The 24235-nt window shown below is 39.6% G+C and overlaps 1 protein-coding gene across 1 annotated transcript in view; it reads right to left on the bottom strand.

Moving 5' to 3' along the window:
- ZFHX3 (zinc finger homeobox 3) overlaps window positions 1–24235 on the bottom strand; it is a 735572-nt gene that overhangs the window by 552207 nt on the left and 159130 nt on the right. The gene's annotated exons all lie outside the window — the stretch shown is intronic.

Raw genomic sequence — 24235 nt, 5'->3', positions numbered from 1 at the left:
AAGAAAGAAACCTGCAACCTAGAACGGAGGCATTGGTTGCAGCAGTCATGTCAACCAAAAGCCACTAAAATAATACATAAATAAATATATAATATACAAATTAAGTTTGAGACCTTCTCGCCAATAGACTCTCAGGAAAAATCTTTTAGTCTGACATAATTGTTTTTCTGACTACTTGTAAGATGCAGCAAAACAGCTTGAAAAAAATGTTTTAATACGTGTAGCATAAGAGCAAACATTAACTTACACATCTTTTAATGATGCACTTCACAAAAATCTAAAATGAGAGAAGAGAAATAAAAATGAAGGGGGGAACACAACCTCAAAATTTCTCAAAAAAGGAACTAATTCTTTGAAAAGAAAACAAATTAGGATTAATCAAGGGATTACCTAAGAAGAGGGATTAAAGAAAGACTATAAAAAAGCACCTGATGCAATTTAAGGCTTTTAAAAATGAGTATATTTGTGAATAAGACAAAAACTACACACTTCCCATTGATATTCTATATTTTGTCGGAGTCTTTCTGCTTATAAACAAATTGTAAAAGATGGCAACAGCTAATTTAAAAAATAAAAAGCAAAGTGTTGTGGCACAGTCTAAATTGAGTCTGACAGTCAAGGTCACATAACTTTTCACTTTTATTTAAAGATATTGCCTTGATTACTGAAAAATATTGCAAGATATACACACACAAATCTAGGGTCAGGATAGCCAGCCTTTAAGAACTATAATTGATGGTTTATTGTCCATTGCTTTAGGTGGAAAAAGAGCAATTTTTTTTTTAAATTATCAAATACTGTGTAATTAGAAAATTACAAAAAATTGTTAAAAATCATTGATATAATTTTTTGACTTATGCTTTGACTGAAACAAATATATCCTAACAAGTACAATAATTCCTAAACAAATTTAAATTATTTCTGGAAATTTTAAAGAAATGTTTGCTGCTTTCGTTCATGTACATGTACTCTTTCATTATATTATCTTTGATTTATTTTAACTATATTTATATTGCTCAAGTCCTTTTGCTCTAAACTTTAAGAAAAATTGTTAAATCTAGTTTTCAAATTCATAATCTGTAAAGAAAATTAGCTGCACCTGCAATACGTGTTTCTAGTATTGAAGTACTGTATGAAGAGTGGAAGATCTCCTGTCTAGTGCAACAGTTCTCACGGGCCCATTAAAGTCTTTACAGGTGGATCTCACTTATATCTTAGTTACAAAAAAATACAGATTCTGAACAGAACTGGAGCCTATTTTATGTTCAGCCTCTATTGTCTTCAAGACGGACCTGAATGAAAGCTCAGAATGAAAAAGGTTTTGAATATGGTTTTCCCTGGTTTATAACCTGGGTATGGTCATAAAACTTTCCGGCATAACAACGGGTCTTGACGCGTACATCTAACATATCTGAATGGCTTAAACCTTTCAATTTACTGTTGTTTTTATTTACATGGCAAACAGTTTTGAAACATGTTCCTTCATCATTTACTGTTCTTGCTGTGATGCTTGGACTTCATCACACTTTGTTATTAAAATAATTTGCACTGGAGTAAGTTGCACAGCTTCTTCTATGCTGTTTTTTCTATGCACATAACGAGAGAGCTGGTCCTGATTCCCACTTCAGAGTAACTTGAAATCTCTGAAGAAGGACTGCTCAGAAGTGGGAGAAATAAAATTTGGTTTCTGCACGGTACAAATAAGAAACCAAAGTATGAAGACACAAAAACACATTTTCAAGCACACAGGTAACCTGAAGTATATTTAGACCACTTGATTATTAATTTAAGTCCTTTAACACTGGCTCCTCAGCCAGGATAACTTGTGGGGTAACTTCTAACTATACTTCCCCATCGACAGTTTAATCCAAGGTTGTATTCCTTCCCCTTCCACTCGGTTCCTATGTAGCGTTCAGCAAATCACCTCACTTCAGCATCCTCCGTGTACAAGATGGGGATAAGAGACTGAACTCCACAGGTGTTGTGAGGACTTTAACGTATTTATACGTATTTATTTAACATACGGAAATTCTATGAGATCCTTAGGTGACAGATGCCAGACAAGCGCTAAATATTACTATCATCAGAATCATCAACCTGTTTCACATCTCCTATAAGATCTCCCTTTATAACCCACATTTTATCCATTCCCACTATTTTTACAGTACCCTACATGCAGTTTCCTTGGGATAAAATGTCTACCTTATATAAATTATGAGCATTGTCTTACTTTCTAAAATTACACTGATACATTAATTCATAACAGTAATAATACTATTGGAAGCAATAATTATTATCATTATTACTAAAAGTAATAATAGTTTTGAAAGCACGGAAAGTAAATATCCTGCCAATCCTGTAGCTGAAAGTCTTCCTCTTTTAAACTACTGTTACATCATTTTTCTTCTAGTACAGAGTGGTATGTTTTGAAGAGGTGCATTTAGCATTTTTGTAACTCTATTTAGATAGAAATTTTTGTCATTTAAAAATATTATTTTTAAAACGATCACAAAAAACCACTCAGATAAAATAACGTGTCATACTAGACTCATTGTGCTAAATATATTGTCGCAGTCTTGGTATTTTAAACTTAGTTATTTTTCACGCTGAGGTACAGCAATTCATTCTTGTTTGGAAGTGTTTCCGAGTTAAACTGAAACTGATTGTAACAAATTTCAGAGGACAAACTCATTGCAGGTAGTGTGAGCTAATTAGCAGCAGTCTACCTATAATTATCCACCAGGGCGGGAGACCCCAGGCCAAAGCTACCCTTGCACCCAGGAACAGCCGCCCACGATGCCTAGAGCCATTGGCATGCGCATTAGCAGCGAAGGAGCAGCTCTTCTGGGACAGGGTCTTTGCGCGGGCGGCCGTGGGGACGGCTTGGCGCTGCAGAGCCCTCCGGTCGCTCCCAGCCCGGGGAGCCCCGGCACGGCTGGAGGCACGGGGCCGCCCGCCCGCTCGCAGCCCGTTTGTCGGCCGCTCCTGCGCGGGGGCTTGGACGAGGCTTGCTGTGCCCTGCCGCCTCCCTGCCTTCCCCAGGGGGTTGGGATCTGGTCCCAGGCCGGCAGCGAGGGACGCGTGGGCTGCACGGGAATTCCCTGCCGCTGCTGCCTGCCGCTGGGTGCAGAGGATGAGGATGGGGAAGGGCGGAGGGAGGAAGGACGAGCGTCCAGGCCCTCTGCGCTCAGCCCCTGCTGTCGCGCCGGGTCAGGGCTCTGCTCGCCTTGCTGGGGACACCCGGAGAAGCGCAGCAGCTCGTCCTCGAGCGCTGTCCCTCACGAAGGCGTCCCCGTGCCCCTATCGAGACCCTGCACTTCCCAGCCTTCCTCCACAGACTCACGGTCCCTGACTCCAGGCGCGGGGGTCTCATCCTGCTAATCTGGCGCTCAGATCCTCCCGGTTTGCGGAAAGGGAAAGCGGCTTCTACACAAATCTCCACCGACCGCGCATCGGCTGTAGCACACGATGCACTCTTCCTCCTCGCACGCTCACCTATCCTGCCTCAGCATACAGCTTTTCCTATTTCTGCACTTTTACCTTTATTCCCCGTTAGGAAATACTGCAAAAAGTAAGGTAAAGTCAACTTGCTATGGCAACAGATTTGTTTTTAAATGCCACCATTTTACCTGAGCTATAAGCCTCACACGGTGTGAAAGACCGTGCAGTGTGTTACATCCCCGGAGACCTCGGGAAAACCGAGGGCGAGATTAGCCTCTTAATGTCGGAGGCTCCGGAGCGTCTTCCCCCTAGACCAGTGGGCACCGAGCGAGCTGCCGGAGTGACACATTCGGTCTCAGAGCCGAGGAGCTACACGGCTAACAAAGCACTGCCTGCAGCCAGCCCGTGGAGCCATCAGAGCAGGCGCTTCGCCTCCTTGTTCAGATGAAGGCAAGATGCATAAAGAGGAATGAAAGAGAAAAGGAGCAGAGCTATAAAAAGAAAAGGAGAAATCATAAATTAAAACAAAGAGACAAAAAGCTCTTCTGAAAATTTTCCTGTGCAAAGCGGTAGTACAAAAAGCACTAAGCATTACTGTGTTCCTTCATCTAATGACACAGAAAAAGTCTTTTCTGCAAATAATTCAAGTAAACAATCTCCAGAAAGCATGAACAACAATACCAAATTTCTTGAAATTAGCCAAGCTCACAGAATCAGCAGGCTATTATTGCTGCTCAGAGTACGCGTTTCCAAAACCGTGGATGAGGCAATTTGTGGGAGGGGAAAAAAAGAAAAGGGCAGAAAAAACAGCACCTTCTTTCTCCATTATCATTTACCTGGAATTTAGTTCACTGTAAATTTCATTTTGAAGGAAAAAAAAATCTATGACAAACTCACCTTGACTAAATATCCTTTACGGATTTGTAATAAAGATCTGAGCCACTTTAACTTGCTAAACACTTTGCTACCGTTTTATATGCACCACATCCAAAGTAGTAAAAAATAAAGGAGAGATTTTTAGGTCAAATGATTAAGGAGAAAAGGGATTTAAACCAACAATTTTAAAGTTCTAATTGTTTGCTTATTGACACCAATTTACATGGAGCCACTTAGTGAATAAAGGTTTTCACAGTACATGGCACTTCTTTATGTCAGTTTTTAGCCATCATGTCACAGCCTGGCTTGAAAAGAAGAAATGCTGAAAACTCGTAGGCCAGAAATGAACAGCCTATTAAGATCTGAAAAGCTGTCATCCCCACTGAAAAGACTTGCGTCAGCCACTGAGGATATATTTTAAACCGCCTGTCCGCAAGAAAACTTTAATAATGCAGCCTTGCTCTAATGTCTTGTGAGAGGAGAGGCAATTTTACTTCTTCTATTAACCCAACGTGATTACAATGGCTTATTTCATGGAATATTAAGTTCAAATTCTGCTCCCTGGGAGGACAATAAAAAAAAGAGTGTGCTTATGACATTGCCCGAAATAGCCACAAGGACCGCAACTCCTTGGTGCTTTTAATGCATCCAAGCAGTAATACACCTTAATTTGCTAATGGTTAAGTAAATTAGCAACAAAATAATAAAATGCAAAAAGGTATCAACACGGAAGTAAAGTGTTTTGCTTTAAAAAATGTTAAAATAAGAGAATGATGGTTTCATACAGATTGTGGTGGCCTTTCAGTCCTCTCCCTCCCCCCCACCCCCACCAATGCGAGGAAAAAAATAAACTCCGTGTGTCGGACAGGCTTTAGCCATGAGGCAATAATAAGCAAAGCATTTTGTGCTGAGACCACAGCTGGGACGGCTTTGTGCAAATGGAACCGTTAATAACTGCCTGGAAGCAACAAACAATTTCCCAACTACCTGAACTATCTGCATGGGCACGCTCGGAAAATGGTGCCTGCGCCCGGCCGGGCTGCGCGGGTGCAACGCCGCGCGGCGAGGTCCTGCCCGGCACCGCGGTGCCCACCGCGGCCCCCGAGCCAGCGCCGGCCCCGGCAAGGGCGCCCGACCCAGGTACCCTCGGCTGGACGGCAGCGGTGCCCCCTCCCCCTTCTGAAGTGCAGACTGGAGGTATTTTGAGCGTGCAGGTTTAAAGCCTCATTTGCAAGCAAGCCCACGCACGTGAAGCCGCGCAGGCCGCCCGTGAAGCGCGCTGCTCCGCAAGCCGCGGCGGGCACCCAGGGCTCCTCGTCCACCCGGCTCCCCTCTCCCAGCCGCCCCCGGTACCGCTGAAAGCGACGGTCATTCGCAGACCTCGCGGACAGAAACCCACCTTTTCCTTTGATAGACAGACTGGATTCTACATTTAAAAATTAAAATCGGATAATTGGCATTAGCGATTTCAATCTTTGCAGAATATAAAAATTAAAAAGAGAGTACGAAGCCCGTGCGGCCATCGGGAGCTGCCCGGACGGTGCCCGTGCGCGATACGTTCACCACGTCTCGCTCCGTCCCTCTGCGTTTGGCACAGAGACATGCAGCCAAATTAACCAGCTTCGCCTTCAAAGGAGTTTTCATGTTTTCAATGGTTAACTACGACTAGGCTTTTAAAATCCGGCGCAATAAGGGTATGCAGAAGAAAACTTATCACAAACAAGATGTTTTGTTTTTAAACCAATCTAGGATGTACAGGAAAACTTCATTCCCCATTCATTCTCTCTTGCACTGTCTTCCTATAACCTTTTCCTTTTTTTTAATATGGAAACACAAAGAATTTTTTAATTTAAAAAAATACTAATATATGCAAATAGCCAGCAAAATTATAAATCTCCACCATTAAATTTTTCCACCAAGTTCAACAATTCCAAAGCAAAAAGACAAACTTAAAAAAATACATTTCAAATTGCATGCTGTGTAATAGTAAAGAAACTCTGTAAAACCAGAACAATATTTATTTCTTCTTTTTCTAGCAGCTCCCTGTTTTATTAGGCCCGTGTTCCCGAGCGATCTGATAAGAAGGAGCGAGGCTAAATGGCAAATGGCAAACATCCCAAATCGCAACCTGATGTATTTCCACAGCCCTGACCTTCAGATAGAAATCGTGCAGAAATCTGCAAAGCCACCAAATATGCAGCACCACATGCTTCAAGCATTTCAGACACAACAGCCGGGGGCAGAAAAAGAAACAAGGGCGTTGCTATTGAACGTGTTCAGCCTTCCCCTCCCGCAGAATTCGAGGGTCCTGCCCGAGCACGGCACACGCGAGGGCGCAGACGGCTCAGACACAAAGGTCCCCTGCGTCCAGGGGCTTCCGGAGGTGTTCGGCTGCCTGACCACGGACATCAGGGAAACACGTTATATATAAAGAATACATCCCACTGCTGGATTGTATGTATATTTAGGAAAATACTTCAAACAGCAAAAAATTTTGCACTGTGAAATTAGCTAAAATTATGACAACTGTAAGAAAAATATTATACGGACAAAATTTGGGTCTGGTGGAGGAATTCTTTGATGTCTGGATTCCAATTTAACCCCGACTGAGTTCTAAGAATCAAATGAACAAAGTATATCATACACCCCAAGTCTGCTTGTCAGAGCTAGTCATCATTTTTATTTTATTCTTCCCAGCCACATGCATTTACAAGACCCTGTTCTGACATTTCCTACCTTCTCACTGGATACAGCTAGTTGCTAAACACATTTGCGACACAGTCCAACTCTGTATTTATTTATTCATTAAAAAACATACATTACTATCAATAAATATGTATAACAGCATTTTCTTCACATTGTCACATAGATTCCTTCCATAGTAATATCTTTACGTTGCATGCTATGTGGTAAAGATATATAGAAATATGTGCACATATAAAATTTTAAATATATTTTCAGTCAAAAGATTGTGTCATAAATACTGCAGCTGTACCTATATAAAAATACACTGTGACTGTGCATAATAGTGCATTTACTAAGGAAGACTATAGGTGAATAATAAAACCATGCTTAAATACACATTAACGTTTCCAGTATTACTGCATCAAGGTGCTGACTATGGCACGCATTAACGGACATCACCTTTATTTATAAAGGGGCATCAGCATGAAATCTGTATGAACTGGTCATGTTGCATTCCAAATAAACAGCATAATCCCTATCATTTGTGTATTTTCCTTATAAAAATAACTTTTGCTTCGGCTACTGAACCACTTTATCCTATAAAGTGAAACAAGCTTCAGGATTTTTAAAGCAGTTGTAAAACATTAATAATATATCTAGGTTATTTAAAGAATATTTCCAAATAACATGAAATATTTAGTTCATCCCCCCCCAACCCCATCCTCAACACTACCACCACCATAAAAAGAGAAGATTTATCACAAAATGTTTGAGGGATAATCAGCCATTTTTGGCCAATATATTTTAATATTTATACACCTGACATAGCTGAATATAAATGATACATCATGATTTTCCATAGTGCATGGAATTTATACAATTAACTGAGTGATCCAATGGCTTAAGGGCACACAAGGTGCAAACAGTGTTACAGTGTTTTGCTGATTATTGTTATAAATCTTATAAACCATGAAGACATTAGGGCTCATTTTGTTTACACCATTTATTTTCAAATATTATATAAAACAATATTAGTATCATTAAAAGAGTTACACTTTCCCAGACTATCTATTTCATAAGCTATATTTATATAACTATTTTAAAAATACAGTTTGCAAAATTTATGTCTGAAATATGCATTAAAATATAATAATTTTCAAGTTATTTCTCAAGGATTATGTTTTTTCATTCTAAAATACAGGAAATATTTAAACATTACCTGTATCTCAAATGTCTAATTAAAAAAAAAAAAAAAAACTAAGAAATCCATTTAATTTAGATATATCCTGCATCCACATACACGTGTTTTTATACAGAAGTGCATATATCTATCCATACCAGAGCATGAGGTGTAGTGTGCTTACCCCCAGTATGCTATTTTGACAACGTTTCTTAACCCTATTTTAAAAATTCGAAAGATGCAGTTTGAAAAGCTTAATCCACAAATTCAGGGGGAAAAACATTTACAAATATGCAGTCTTGGATTTTATAATATCAATATATATTTTTACTGGAAAGAGCTACATCCTCTGAGTTTCTAGTCTTATTACAGATAGAGGTTTCAGCAGTGAGCATATATACTTACAAATAAGAATTTCTAAAAATGTTCCCAAATGGTTATAACGGTCTAGTATTGTTTCAATTATTTTCTTTTGGTTTTGCATGTTTTTTGAGACACTGTAGACACAGCATCTGAAATGTGAACCACAAACAGTTCTGAGTGGAGCTCTGAAAATCGCGGGGTTGTCCACCCGTTAGTAAACGGGAACTGAACACTGCAGCTGCTTATCAAATCAGTTTTATGTTTCTGAAATGAGTTCCTGCTGCTGAGCCTGAATTCAGAGACAGCCAGGAAAAAAAAATAGATTGATATAGCCCCAAACAAAACCTCTGAAATACATCCCAGTTACTCTCTTTCTATACATATACGGATAGATGCACATATTTGTTTTATACCTGTGCAAACGTAACACGCTGATTACATGTATGTTTGTATACATGTATACAACATGCCTACGTAGAAATGTTATACATACAGACATTCTTGCTGTAGTTCTGTTTGTTTTACCAAAAGTAAACCGGTACTCTCTCTTCTATCCTTTTTGTAGCATTAATAATCAGATACCTTGCTGATATTTTTTGCACTCAGAAGGCACATGCACTCTTTGCTGAACACAATCAGACCTTTTTCAAATTTACATTTTTTTCAGTTAAACTGATTGGAGAAAGAAAAAGGGAAAGCACATTTTTGCTGTTTACTGTCCTATGCCACTTTAGCATAACATCAGTCCAGTGAGTTACCCAGAATTTGCTTTTCTTTTTAGCACTTATTGGTCTGTTCAAAGGTTTCTTTCTAATGAACATAAAATATAGAAGTCCAGAACAAAAATGTAGAAATATACAGAATTGTCTGTTGACTTCAGACATGGAAAGTGTTTTGCTGCAAATTTAAAGGTGCTAAAATCTCATCAATGAGTGGGAAATAGTGCTAAATACAAGCTCTGCTAACTTTATTTTTAATGATGACTTTAAAAAACAGGGATCAGCGAGGTGAATGTAAAAACTGTTAATCTTAAATTTCTACAAACCCAAGTGTCAGGGCAAGCATGTATGGTGCATCAAGCATAACAAGATGAAAACGAGGAGGTGTTGGTGAGGAGGGGGTCCTAGACACTTGCTTTTCTTGAATCCCTCTGAATACATTTCACAATTCATCAGTTTTTGTCTTTCCTGCCACGAGTGAGGACAATCAGACCAGACACCCATTAGATATTTCATGCAATTTTTTTTTTCCTTGTTCATGACATGTTGGCAGGGAGGATGGCAATTCTGAAATCTTACCAAATGAGAAAAATGTCAGAAACTGAACTGACAGCTAGTGGTTACTATGGTGATAGGTGATATTGAAAAAAAAAAATAAAATAAGACTCAGTTAATTCAAAAGGAATCAAGTTCAGTATTTTTAAGCCAGTTGATACAGATGAAAACTTAATCCTGATACTGGGATGTTATCTTGTTTTAGCTAAGAGCCGAAGACACCATTTACTTGATTAAATAATTAACTAGATACAACTAAATATACCGTGAATGTTATACTTGTACCAAAAATCAAAATATTAATAATATGTTTATAGAAAAGAAACAGTGATATGAGTAAAGCCATATTAGGAAAAATATTCTGTCTGTATGAGAAACCTAGAATTTTCTTCTACCTAATAAAAATTACCCATATGAGTCCAGTATTCTAGCACCAGTTTTGAGAGAGAAAGAGTGGTTTCACTCAGCGACAAAGACAAATCAGCTCGGAGGCAAGTAAAGCTGCTGACTGATACCTTCAATAGAGAGAAGACTGCGCATGCAAGTTCTGCAGGAACCAGAACATTTCCATATTTGTGTTTATGTATTTTATGGGCTTTTTAAAAATTCCCAAGGGAGCTATTTATGGGGCCAAAATAACGCGAGATCTGGTGTTCTCATGATATTTCCATCTAGGAATCGAAATACTAAAATACCATGAGAACATCAGATCTCGTGTTATTTCGGCTGCATTAATGGTTCCCTTAGGTATTAACAAAGCCCATGAAAAACAAACACAAATATCTGAGGCAGAAATATAAATGCTAGAAAATCCACCCCCCCAACAGAAATCCAATACACCACACACAAAATCTGTCTTTTCTGCTTTTTAATCTCACCTCTTAAAGTAAAATTTTTATAACTATACACATTTAAAATTAATAATATATTAGAACTATTTGGCATGAAACCTCTATTTTTCTGGTAAAAATTTAGTTTGTTTCCTAGCGATCCTTGAGGAAGATTTTTTCCTAATAACAATGAATGTGAGATTTTAGGGACATTGTTATAAGAAATACATTTTGAATGCAAAAATCTTCAAAATAAATTGAATTTTGAATGTGTTACCTACATGTAAATATAAGAAGCGATGACTGAAAGTATATTTAAATAAAATAAAAGGTTGCTCTTATATTCCCATATACATATATTTAAGCTGAATCACAACATAGTTCTGCATTTGTAAGGGATATTTAACTTAGTTAAAGTAACACATCAAGAGAAATCAAGTCCTTTCACAATTGCAAGTAACTACAAAAAGCAGGATTCTTATTTATAACAGCCAGTTGGTATTTAATGATGAGAAAAAAAAGGAGGAGGAAAATACCCGGCAAAAACGAAGCAGTACGTCTGGCACGTTAGCAGCTCTCCCCGTGCACTGGGCAGGCTGCAATGCCATCTACTGGGAGGGAGAAGTTAAAATCTAGCTAAAAAAGCTCATATTTCAAAAGACTGGAAAATTAACTGGAAAAATGCCCAATCCAACATTCGGCACTGAACAAAAAGAAAAAAATTGTCCCTGAAACATCAGCTCCTTTTATAGTTCATTATGTTCTGCTTCGGAGATCCCCTCCCAGCGTTTTCCTTCGTGATTTCCCGCTGAAGCCTGTCCTTTTCAACTCCCTCCAAGCACTGCTGAGTAACAAGTTAACAACACCCGGAAAAATAATCACTAGCAGCAAGCGACCCCGGTGTCCCTCAGCCCTCTCCAGCGTGTGATTTTTATACGCCGAGTGTCAGGACCGCTGGTGCAAAGGACGGGACCAGCCCGACACCGGCGGCTCCCCGACACGGCGCCGCGGCTGCGATGCCACGTGCGACCCGCGTGACGCAACGGCTCCTCGAAGCCGCGAGAGCGGAGCAAGGGCTCTGCGTCGCGCGCACAAGCAGCCTTGGGTGCTTTGCACCAGCGCGCGGATTAAGTGCCCAGAAGCGAGCAGAGCCCAGCCGCACGTCCCTCGGACTCCCGCGGACTGCCCGGGATCTTCCGGGCCGCTCCGAGCTGCTCTCAGCATTGCGGGGTGGAATTTTCAACAGCACTTCAGTGAAACAGGCACCTCGGTCCCATTGAAATCTGGCCGCTCTTATGCTCCTAAATCGCATAAGTGCTTTTTATCTCATGTGTTATTAGCCGCATTACAGCGGCACAAGGGCGCACGAGCCCACCCAGCCCTCGCCGCGCTGAGCGCTGCACACTTGCGCACAAGGCACGCCGTGTCCTGAGCGTGTGCAAGCACGGCAGACAAGACGAAGAATAATAGGGAAAAAAAAAAACCTATCGTTATTTTACAGATGGGAAACTGAAGAACAAAGAACTAAAGTATTTGTCCAGTCAACCAGCTGGTCAAAAAGTCAGAAATTGAACAGCCTCCCCGAGGCCAACGCCAGCAACCCACCGGGGACGAAGCCCTTCCCTTCCCTTCCTTCGCCTGGGCGCGACGCCGGGGTCCCCGGCACTAGCTGCCGGCTGCCACGCTCCAGAGAAGGAGCCACCCGGACCCCTGTTCCCGCAGCGGGAACCCCAGCGCTGCCACCCGTGACCTCAGCCGACCTGCCATCTCCCGTCTGCAGCTTCCCGCGCTCCTCCGGCCAAAGCAGGCCAAGGTCCAGCGGTGAGGCAGAGCGGGCAGAGCCACCGCAGAAGCATGGGAGAGGCTGGAGGCAGGAGAGGGCACATGAGGACCTTGCCATGCTGGCCTCGACGGGCTGCAGGTGGGCTCGTTGGGCTGGAGGTGGGCTCACCGGGCTGGAGGTGGGCTCGCCGGGCTGGAGGTGGGCTCACCAGGCTGGAGGTGGGCTCACCAGGCTGGAGGTGGGCTCACCGGGCTGGAGGTGGACCCACCAGGCTGGAGGTGGGCTCACCAGGCTGGAGGTGGGCTCACCAGGCTGGAGGTGGGCTCACCGGGCTGGAGGTGGACCCACCAAACTGCTCCAGGCAGCCAGCGTCTGCAGTGCTGATGGTCGTTTGTCTCCAGCATGGAGAAGCAGGGAGAAGAAGGTCAAGGGGCTACTAAAGGCTTTGCTTTGTGTAGCAGGGGGAGTGGAAGGAAGCGAGCTGAAGAAGGAAGAGAAATTGCTTTTTCATCAATTATTCCAGGAGTTAACAAAAACACTCTGTCAGTTCTCTCTGCCCGGCATCTTTAATCTGGCCCATACCGTACCCAGTGGGTCACATATCAAACTACTGTCTCTTACCCTGTGTAGGAAACCTGTTTTCTCCTCAAAAACAAAAACTTGCAGAAAAGCAGTGGTTCATGAATGAAAATAGTTCCTGAAATAGTTCCAACATACATCCAAAATGCAGAACTTCCACTGTCCACTGAAAGAAAACCATGCCTGCTCGCTTCCACCTCTGAGCACACAAGCGAAAACCGCGGGATCTGAATCATGCTTCACGAGACCTGTTGTTCTGCGGCTGCCATATGCAGTGTCCCACAAGCCAAACACTTTAAGATCAGGCAATATCGAGAAAGCCTTTCTGTCCCGACAGGTAAATGCATTGGAGCCAGGATTTTAATGAGAGTTCCATGTTTTCAATGAAATTGGGATTTCTCTCAGGATAGGTTTTCATCCCAGATCTTTGTAGACAAAACATCTCCCCTAATATGAGTGATGGCTCCTACATTTGATTGTGTGTATAAAACTGGTTTGGGGAGAACATCAAAACAAGTCCTTCATATACTTGCATGAAAAACCCTCTTGTCTAAACAATAGAATTATACTAGAAGTAAAAAAAGTGCCATTTGAAAATAAATGCATCTGAAAAAAGGATCTGGTGATAAGAGAAGGATAAGGTAAATGAACCAAAAAGAAAAGAAATAATAAATCTAATTTTCAAGATAAAAAACAGTATAAATAACTATTTTAGCCTGTTTAAAAAATCACGCATTACGTATGGAAAACAGAGACTGTTTAAAATTGGAAGTCCACAGAAGAAAATGAAGCAAATATTGTATCCATATAAAACTACTGAAATTCCGTATTAATGTACCAATTTAGAATAAGGTAAATTTAGTGAAGTCTGGAATAATAGCAAGGAGGATCATCTTCCAAGCATCACGCCAGGTAATCTGTGAAATGGCCATACGTAAATACATACGTAAATACACACTGAAACAGAATCTATTTATCTATATATTTCTATAAAAATCAAAAAGGTCTATTTTTTAATGTGGTCTGAAATATCAAAATATTAAAGCACACATTTCTACTGGACATGGATGTAGAAGAACGTTAGCCAATATTAAAAGACAATTGAGAAGAGTAACATACTTTCTTCTTGTCTCCTTTTCTCCTTTCTAAAAATGTTGATAATGAGCTACATTGCCATAAAACTTCCACTGGTATGAGGGGGCATTGTTCGTTTCTTAATATTTTTAATTTAAATTCAGATGTTGCCTTTCTGATACAGTAAAAAAATACAGCTTTGAATTCTGGAGAAACTGGAGTCATCACAATCTATTATTTTTATATATATACAAAATATATGAAATATATATACAAATACATCATGTATGTATCATAATGAAAATCACTGGCACTGCTTAAACAAATAGAAAGCCATCCTTTCCCAAAGACCTTACATAGTCATTTAAGACAAGATAGAATAAAAGTTCAGTGGAAAAGTGGAAGATAGCAAGGAAAGAATAAAAACGTGATTAGAAACATGCAATCACATAAACTAACTGCATGCATATAATAACGGCTTCAAATTATTTTCATATATGCTTGAAGCAAATAAGAAGAGCTAACCTCAGATGTCTCTCAACTTACCTATCGTTAACTTTTTGACATGTAGTCCCTGCTACCGTGCTATAATATGTAATGCAAGTGCCTTTATTCCCCCCCACCCCCACCCCCTTAAAAGCAGGATTTTTTTTCTTTAAATGATCTGGACCACACATTCCCCCTCTTTCAGAATAAATCTATACAAACTAGCTCCAGCATTTTTAAAGTAATGCTGCTTGTGCGGTCTGCTGGTATCTCAAAGAAATAAGAAACTATTTTCACATCTCATTCACATAATGGATGAGCTGCAGAGCAGACGAGCACTCCGGAAACTGTGCAGTTTGTCGCATATACATGAAAATTCTTTGATACTTCTACATTAAGCTTTCAAAGTCGAGCTATTTTGCTAGTCTACTTGTATACATTAGAGACCATGACGGTCACTGAAGGTCTTATGCTTTTTTCCTTGGGAAAAAAAAAAGTAAATAATCCCTAGCGATCAGGTCAATGGTCTTGGGGTTAAAGCAGGGCTTTACTTTGTCTAGTCATAAACCCCCCGCTCCATAATTAAGCAATATCATTAAAAAAAAAAAAAAAAAACAGCACTCAAAAGTTGCAAGTAACCATCTCAAGCTCTGTGGCATTCCTGGCTCTGTTCATTAGCAGTAAGAAAGCTGAACCAGTTCCTGACAAGGAATCTTCTTTCAAGATCCCTGTGTTTTTCCTTTCAATTATCTACAGGTGTAGTTTAAACAATTGCTCCAGAAATACACATGCTTTGGGGTCCGATTCTTATCTCGTTTATACCATTTTAATACATCTCAGTTCAGTGAAATGAATCCTGATTTACAGCAGTAAGAGAGCAAAATAACGGTTCTAAGTGGTATAACCTTTTACCATCTTTCGGTTGCCAAAGTCTACCAGCTGTTAAGTCTATCAATTTTGCCCTTTCCATTTTTTCAGGCACATTCCACCTTCAATTTTTGCTGAAAATTCAATTGACTTCGGTGGGATTTCTCCGTGAGGAACAAGGCTGGAATGCAGCCGCCGAGACAAACCCGCCATGGATTTCAGCAGACCTGAAGACCCAGGCTCCATCCCAAGGAGGCACTTGCACACAGGAAGAGGTTTCTATGCAAAATTCACTTTGCAGGATTAACTCATAAGCAGATTTCATTTATAATGATTCAGTAATTTAAAAAAAACTGCAAAGCATACTTCTTTACCTCTTATCATGCCATTTGTTTCCAACTTTCATTGCAAACTAATTTGACTTATTAGCACTGCTAAGGCTAGCTACGCTTGAAAATCCTTATCGACCGGGGTTCAGTGCATGTAGGGCTAAGTGAGTGATGCCATCCGTGGAAAACACCATGTTTTTCCTGTCAAAAATGCTTTGAAAAGTTATTTAAACAAAGAAAAGTAAAAGACCTAACTATGAAAGGTATATAGAAACATGATCACTGAACTTTACATTTAGGAAGAATTAAGCTTTTAAAGAGTTTTTCCACAGAAAAAGCCTTTAATGGTAGTTATCCAGGTGGCCCTGGATTTATTGTTGGGTTTCACTCTGACTGCTATGGAGTTCCCAAGGGGACTATTACGTCAGTAATTTCTAAGGCAACGTTTTATTCCAGGTAACTGAAATTCCTTAGAAGATGAGAGCTTCAGTTTGGAGATTTTAGGATCCCATTTGAAAGCATTCATACTAACTAAAGCAGAATTTTTTAAAAAATTACTGTATATCTTCCTACTCTCATTTTGATACATATATATTTATAAACATTGTTTATATGAAAGTTCAGAACTTAATTCCTGTTGAAGCTATTAAAACTATACACTTAATTACATTCATAAAGGAGTTGCTTGGCATACAGTCAAAACCTATCATTAATTCAGTATCTATTGTATATTAACACACTTTGCAATTCCGAAAAATAACTAATATGGGTCATACTCTGCCTTCATTTGGGGCATGGATCTCCCGTCAGTCAACAGCCTTTATTTATAAAGTCTGGGTTTTTATGAAGAAATCTATAATGATTATTTCTGGTCAAGCTAAAAAGAAAAAGAAAAAACACAAAGGTTTTCTAGTTTCCAGTGTACAAAGCATATATTGCTGGTAGGAAAAGTAAAGAGTAGGATTTCTACCTAGACTAAACAAATTTCAGTAGAAAATGATAAATGAATCAAGGAACTTACACTCTCAGATTCTAAATTATATTAAGCCACTGATTTTATGAAGCCAGAAAAAGGTCATTTCATGATACTTATAAACTATAGTAAATAACTAAAATTTATGCAGTATGATGATTTTAATCCTTAATATTCTTAAAACCCTGATAATAGGTACAACTTGTAACAAATCAAAAAAAAGTTTAACTGAAAATATAAATGTTCCTTTAAAGACCTATTATATTTAATATACATTGGCCAGTTTTGTTCACAGGTCATGTATAAAAATACATTTACTGTATTTCTTGCATTTGATTAACAGAAAGAGCCTAATGATACGTATCCAAATTCCAAGACTGGTTGTCTCTGTGCTAGTGTCTATTTAGGCTTGCTTGCATAAACTGAAAACCATCTGTCATAAATATATAATCACTTTTAAATCCACCACACCCATTTCTCCTGCTCCCCAAAAAGGATGCATGTAAAGCACAGTCTGCTCCTGAAATATTCCTTGCAAGTTGCTAAGTGGATATAAAAGAACACAGACCTAAAATAATCTGCAAATAACTGTAACATAAACCCTGAAAAATGCTCCTGGAACTGGAGAGAGAGGGGAGAAATGCTTCCATCGTCTAGAGTCCACTGAAATACTAATTTGGGTGCACCATGGAGAAAGATAATGTTTGTTACTGGTTTATTTTGTAAATTGGGAAGATTATTACGATCTTGATTTAAATCAAGTTTTTTCTTCTGAATATTTTCTTATAATTGAACAAGTGTTAAACTGCATCAGGCTGTCACAGCTGTTACAATACATGAACCACACTTACAGTAACAGCTTTCGTTCCACATTTTTGTGGAGTAGTTTCCATAGCACTATGATCAGGGTTTGCATATTTTTATACCACTTGCATATTGAAATAAACTCTGATGTTTAGATTGCTTTCTCCAAGTGCATCTGGTACTTAAATTTCCTGAAAAACAAGCAAGCAACTATGATTTAAGACCAAACAGTCAGGGTATAACACCTTGTTTTATTTTTTATAAAGTTATTTTTAGCCTTTTTTCTCTTAAAAGTATAACTAAATAGTATATTAGATGAGAAAGCTTTTAAATGCACATTTATCTGAATCATCCTCCATGAACTAAACATTAAGGCAAACTTTTCCAGTATTATCAGATATACTGCATGTAATACTATGCTTTCCATAATTACCTATTCCTCAATTAAATGTTTTGGACAGATGAAAGAAAAGGGTTCAGGAGTTTTAATTAAATTGCAGTTCTAATGAGAAAGCACCTGCTCCTAAGCAAGCACCTAGCGACATTTCGGGAGTAAATGTGAGTGTTTACAGCAACCACAAAAGCACAAAATCAGACCACTTGCTCTCAGGCATACCTGAACGTTGTCAGAGAAAATCAGTGCAACCTAAGTACTAACTGTGAAGAGCACAGGCCATATTGCAAAATGTATTCTTGATAAAAGGGTCACTTTTTTATAAAAAATTAACATGATTGTATAAGTTTCTGTTTAGAAGTCAAATTAGTACAAACAAAACAAACAGTCAGATTTAATGTGGATTGTGTCTCGCTCTCTGCTCTTCCAAATTTGATCTTAATTGCCTGCAATGGTTTATCATTCAGAACTGCCCGGATACACGTTGCCTAACCTTGCTTCCCTAACCTGCACTCCTCTCTGTTAAATGCCTTCCAAATTAGCAGATTGAAAATTAGTAAAATATAGCAATGCTTTTCACTTTAAATTTTAATAAGAAACAGAGACATCTCTCTCTTTCTTTTGCTGTTCCTCCCTCTCTTCTAAGAACAGAAGGCTGCTGGTGAAAGGAATGAAAATCTGGAAAGAATTTGGGGTGGACTGGCCAACCCCCTTTCATTTCCTTCAGATGTTTACAATCTAGCACCTTTCTGAAGACAAAGATGGGAAAAAAGCTATTTTTTCTTTTGACTGAAGGGTGAGACAGGGGGGTATTAAAAACTGATCAATGTAATTTTTTTCACAGAAGTATTTGCACATCTGTGAAATAATGTAATTTATGAAAAAAATCTTTTTATATGACATTCATGATTATAGCCTGATCTGGAGAATTATTCAAATATAAAATTAAATACTCAAAAACTAGCTGTGCTGTGGATGAGTGAGCTTTTACCAGCTGTGCATCACACTTCTATAATTCTATTAAAAGTATATAAGTGAGGCTTTCCAAGTATGTCTGAATCTCTTTTAAAAGGAATGTTACATTTCTAAATGGCTTCATGATCAGTTGCTTTTTGTTTTTGCTTGATTATCATCCCAGTTGGATATGTTTTATCTGACTGTAGCCAAAAAAAAAAGAGGAATGCATACCCATGCTCTATATACATATGTTTTATCTGACTGTACCAAAAAAAAAAAAAAAAAAAAAAAGAGGAATGCATACCCATGCGCTCTATAAATTATATTGTATTTTATTATCACAGGGCTTAAGGAAAAATTGGCTCTTAAGAAAGGTTAAAAACCTTTAAAGTGAATTCTTCTGTTTGGTTAAAATTACTTTTGATTTAATATGATCCATCTGTAATCTGTACCTGGCCCAGCTCCCTCCTCCTGCTGCTGCCTTTCCCCTTTCTACCCCCTTCCCAAAATGTCAAGTGCTCCAGCTGAAAGAGCGGAGCAATGTCCAAAAGGACCAACTCGCGGGGCAGTTTCTGTGTCCAAACAGGACAGCGCTGCCAAAGTTTGGCTCTCCTCTGAACACTCTCTCTGCATTGATTTCCCTCCCAAAGAAGAAATCACGGCTGCTCTATATTTACACGATCACAGGTTTGACACGGCTAATGCAGCGGACGCCGTGCGCGATGCCGCCCTGCGCGCTGAGCAGCGCTGCCCGTACCTGCACCAGGTGCTGCGGTTCTCCCACCAGAGGTTTCCAGGCCGTCTGCCCGGCGCCAGCTCAGTCAGGCCGACCGCGCTACCAAACTGTCCCCCTAACACAGGCACCGGTTCCGAATAGAAGTTCACTCATCTTTTCTAAGCTTAAATACAATACTTCGGTATGGATCCTCTGCTGGTCCATTATTGCCTACAGGTTACAAATAGGGTAATCTTGAAATTTTGTGTACTTTCCCATGTAACAAGCCAATATTTTGACTGAATGGGAAAATGCAATCCTAAAAACAGCCTAAACGTTATGGTATAAACTAGCCATTAAAAGAAGAGCACCAACAAAAGGGCACATTAGTAAAAGGCAGGATCTGCAGTTGTAGTTTAGAAAAGAGAGAGACAAAATAAGGGATAAGATATTGTTTCTGCTGCCTAAGACAGACGGACTTTAATAACACTTAACAGAATGATGCACATTAACGATCTCAGAAAGCACTTCTTATGCCTCATCCATCATGCGGAGGAGAAAATGAAGCCTTCGACAGCATTAGGAATTATTCTAGATCTTGTCAGTAATTCGCAGCTTCTCTGTAGTATCGTAACACAAATTTGTGTGTATGAGACACTGACCATTAATCTAAGGGCTTTTTTTCACTCACCACAGCGTGCTGAGAATGTATCAATTGTTTCATGGAGAAATTTCACAGATGAAACCTTACTAAATAAAACACGGAAGAGGAAAGAGATATAGACAGAAACATAAACAACTAGAACTGAGAGACAAATTATTATCTTTAAAACAAAAAACATAATAAAATCTCCATGTATGTGTTTTCTGAATGGGCAACAAACCTCTTACACTGAAAACAGTCAGAATATGCAGCGATTACAAAGTTAGGTTCATATATACAAACATGCTTGTATTTAATTTTCTGAGAGCTTTTTTTCCTCCCTTTTTTTCACAGTATAAGAAAAATCCTGATTTCTTATCCCAAGAGAGTCCTGTATTTTTACAAATAGTAGCAAAACAAATTTCAATACAAAATGCCATATGACTAAATAAACAATAGCTTTTGGCAACCTTTTCCTTAAGCCAAAGTCTGCTGCTAATATCATGATAGCTATTTCGACTGGAATCTCCACTACAAAGGAAAAGGTCCATAAATATTTGTACAGCAAACTCCTAAGAAAAAAATCCCCTCTCAGCACGCTTCAAATTCATTTCTATACATGCAATGTAAAGATGAAAGCTAATGAGTTATACGAAGTTTATGATAAATTAAAACTGCTCTGCTTCCAAAACTCACAGGGATGTATGTTTACACAGCTACGATAGACTGCTCAACAACAAAAACACTTGTCAGACAGAATGAGGTGAATTCTCTTCTGAATGTGGAGGAGCTGAACTGGCTCAGGGAAAAAAAAAAAGATAGAATTGGATCAAATACTAATAAAACAGCAATAATCAGGCTTCCAGTATCTGAAAACATACACTATTTCCTCTCAATTGAAATAATGACATACATCCAAAGAGTCCTCCAAGAAACTTGGATTTAGATAATATATATTGTGATTGCGGCAGAGATGCAGGGTTAAAATCATTCCTGATCTTCAAACAGAATAAGAATGTATAGTTCCGTTTACTGCACATGAACTTGGATATAAAAGATACGACAAATATTTGGGGTTATTTAAAAGCCTGCATTTCTTTATTTTGAATTTTTACAGACCAAATACTGGGAAAGTGATTCGACAGTCACAGGTAATAGGCACAAATTACAGATTAAACTCATTAGAAATTATAAACACTCATATAGTCTGCTAAACCCCCTGACAAAACCTGAAAATTAGAAATCCAATAACCAAGCATCAATAGGGTCTTTAACGGCTGGACAGATGTTTAAACTGTGCACGATGCTGATGTCATGAGTGAAACGAAACAGTTGAAAATCAAGGTTTGCATTAAATAACGAGGCATCGATGTCAGATCATAACATTCACATGATCCATTTTAATCCATCTTTTGTTATTAATTTACGTTCTTTCTGAATTGTAGAATTTTGTTGTTCATTCATTTTGCATAGTATGAAAAATTACAAAATAAAGAAAATATGCAGATGAGGACACATACTCTTCTAAAACATTCTGCATAGCCCTCCTCACAAAAGGATTAGTATCAAATCAATATTGTCAAAAAGCTAGGACTACCATTTCAGAGTAAAAATGTAAATAATGCTTTCGAATAAAACATAACCTGCAAGCTTTAATTTTTCATTTATTTAATTAAACCACAGAGGGAAACAGAGCAAGAATGGTCACCTCACAAACAGTCACTGAATAAATCCCCGAGAATGGGCAGCGGGATAGGGAAAGAAAAATTGTTTGCGTTTCTAATGTTCTGTCTGACCTGGAAAGGATAACAAAAGAATCTGGCATGAATATGTATTTTTATAGGGAGAGCTGCTGGTAAACATACCAAATAAAAGAGAGTGGATTATTTTAAAATAGTTTCTCCTTAACTCTCAATATGTTTAATGTGATGATATGAAAAACTATATATAAACCAGAAACATATTCAAGCCATACAAAATTCTTTACGGTGCAGTAAAAATGCAGCCAGATTTCAGTAAAGGAAAACAAACAAACAACAAAATCCTCCAAAGCTCCCCTGCTTCCCTGCGAGCCTGCGTGCTCTCCAGTGCTGAGATAAAGACCCAATCTGCTCATCAAACACCTCCGGGCTCGGCCATCTAATAGGAACAAATTGGCAATGACTGCCCAAGCAAGTAACACAGGCCCACTGATTTGTAGATTGATACTGATGCCTAATGATCCCCTTGGGCAGATCAATAGCAACAATCCTCATCCCTGCCTTTCTTCTTTATTGGCACAGAAGACTGAGGCGAAGGGAAGGCAGCGCACACGCGTGCACGGCCCGTCAGGTGCACGGGGAGAGGAGCACACGCAGGTGCTCGCGCTCGGCAGGGAACGGCTCACGTCTCATTCCCCGCAAACGCCTCCGAAATGGTGGCCAAGAGGAAGAGGTAGCCTTGTAATTTGGTCGCAAGAGGTAAAACGCAGTCGCTAATGCTTTCCGTTCACACGAATGTCAACAGTAGCTTCTGGATTTCGCGCAGAGGGCCAGCGACGCCGGCCCACGCTGCACGCAGAAGCCGCCTCCACGGGAACCTTTGTTTGCGACAGAGGGGACTAACACGCACTGCGCGACTGGCCACCTTTCTGTGTTAGTTATGGAAACCACGAATGATAAGATGAAAAATTAGCATTTACGAGCACCAAAGTCGAGATTTTTGAAAACTCGAGGCAAGCGAGGCGCGTAAGCGGCACGGGAGTGACTCGGGGTGCTGGCACCGGCCATTGTTTGAGACCGGGAACAGACCGGTGGATTCACCCTGCGCGCTGTCGTAGCAGGGCTGCACTGCCGCCCTGGGCTCGCTGCTCCTGCCCTCGCCCTCCGCTACTTCCAGTTGTCTCGCTGTCTCTTAGTGCACTACAGTATGATCAATCAGGCAATTTCTGCGCAGGGTTTTTATTCAGTTAACCGTGAGTCACTTTCATCCACTTCCTCCAGCCCCACCCCTTGCAAGAATTAGGGGTTTTCTAGTTATTTATTAATCTAGTGAATACAGTTATCCCATTAGTATATCCTTTTAAAGTCCCCAGTAATACCTAAGGAAAACTAATAGAGTTGCTTTGCATCTATGTTTTGTTCCAATGAATTAATGGTAGTGATGCTCTGCAGACCCGTAAGTGGTCATTTACAGCGTCAGGGCTGCTGGCAGGCACCACGAGCAGCACTGAACTTCGGCGGCAATTTCTCTCTCCCCAGAATAAGCCCTTGCCAGGTATGTCCAAATAATCAGGTAAGCAAGCACCGAAAAAAATCATCAAAAAGTTTGGCTCTACTGAACACGAAATACTCATCTTGTAAGTAATTTGTGTTTAGTGTCATCTGCAATGGTCTCCCCCAGCTCCCTGCTTTGTACAGGCTTTAAGGGTTCAGTCTGAAACACTAACAAGGATCAGAGAACGCAGCCACAATTTTTAAATCATATTCAGACCCACAACTAACCGCCGGAGATGTGCTTTGTTCAGCAATCATTGTGGTATTTTTATTCTTTATGGCTGTTTTATTAAAATGTGGATAAAGCAAAAGGCAAGGGATAAAATTAAATTTCATTGACTGTAAATTTCTAAAACATCCCTCCAATAAAAGATTTTCTTTTAATAACAAAAGTCTTTCCCATCTTTTCTCCTATGTCTTCGTATATTCGCAATAAAAATGGAACTGCATTAAAATCTTTGTAATTCAACCCACTGTATTTCATAAATTAATAATTTTCTGAATCCTGCATGCTGTCTTTTTTTTTTTTTACCATAAAAAAGTTGGTCTGGCATGAAGAGGATTTACGCTACCGTTCGGAACAGGCACGCACGCCCAACACCCGGCACTGACCATTTTAAAATTTAAATTTCGCACTAATGATAAGTATAATCATCGCAATCACCATCGCCGCCGCCACGAGAAGGAGACGCATTCTCTTAGCCCCTGACATCAATCAGCGGCGGGGG

The sequence above is a fragment of the Dromaius novaehollandiae genome, chromosome 13 (genome assembly GCF_036370855.1).
Source record: "Dromaius novaehollandiae isolate bDroNov1 chromosome 13, bDroNov1.hap1, whole genome shotgun sequence".
In the NCBI taxonomy this organism is placed as follows: domain Eukaryota; kingdom Metazoa; phylum Chordata; class Aves; order Casuariiformes; family Dromaiidae; genus Dromaius; species Dromaius novaehollandiae.
This window is presented reverse-complemented; position numbering and strand designations above follow the sequence as displayed.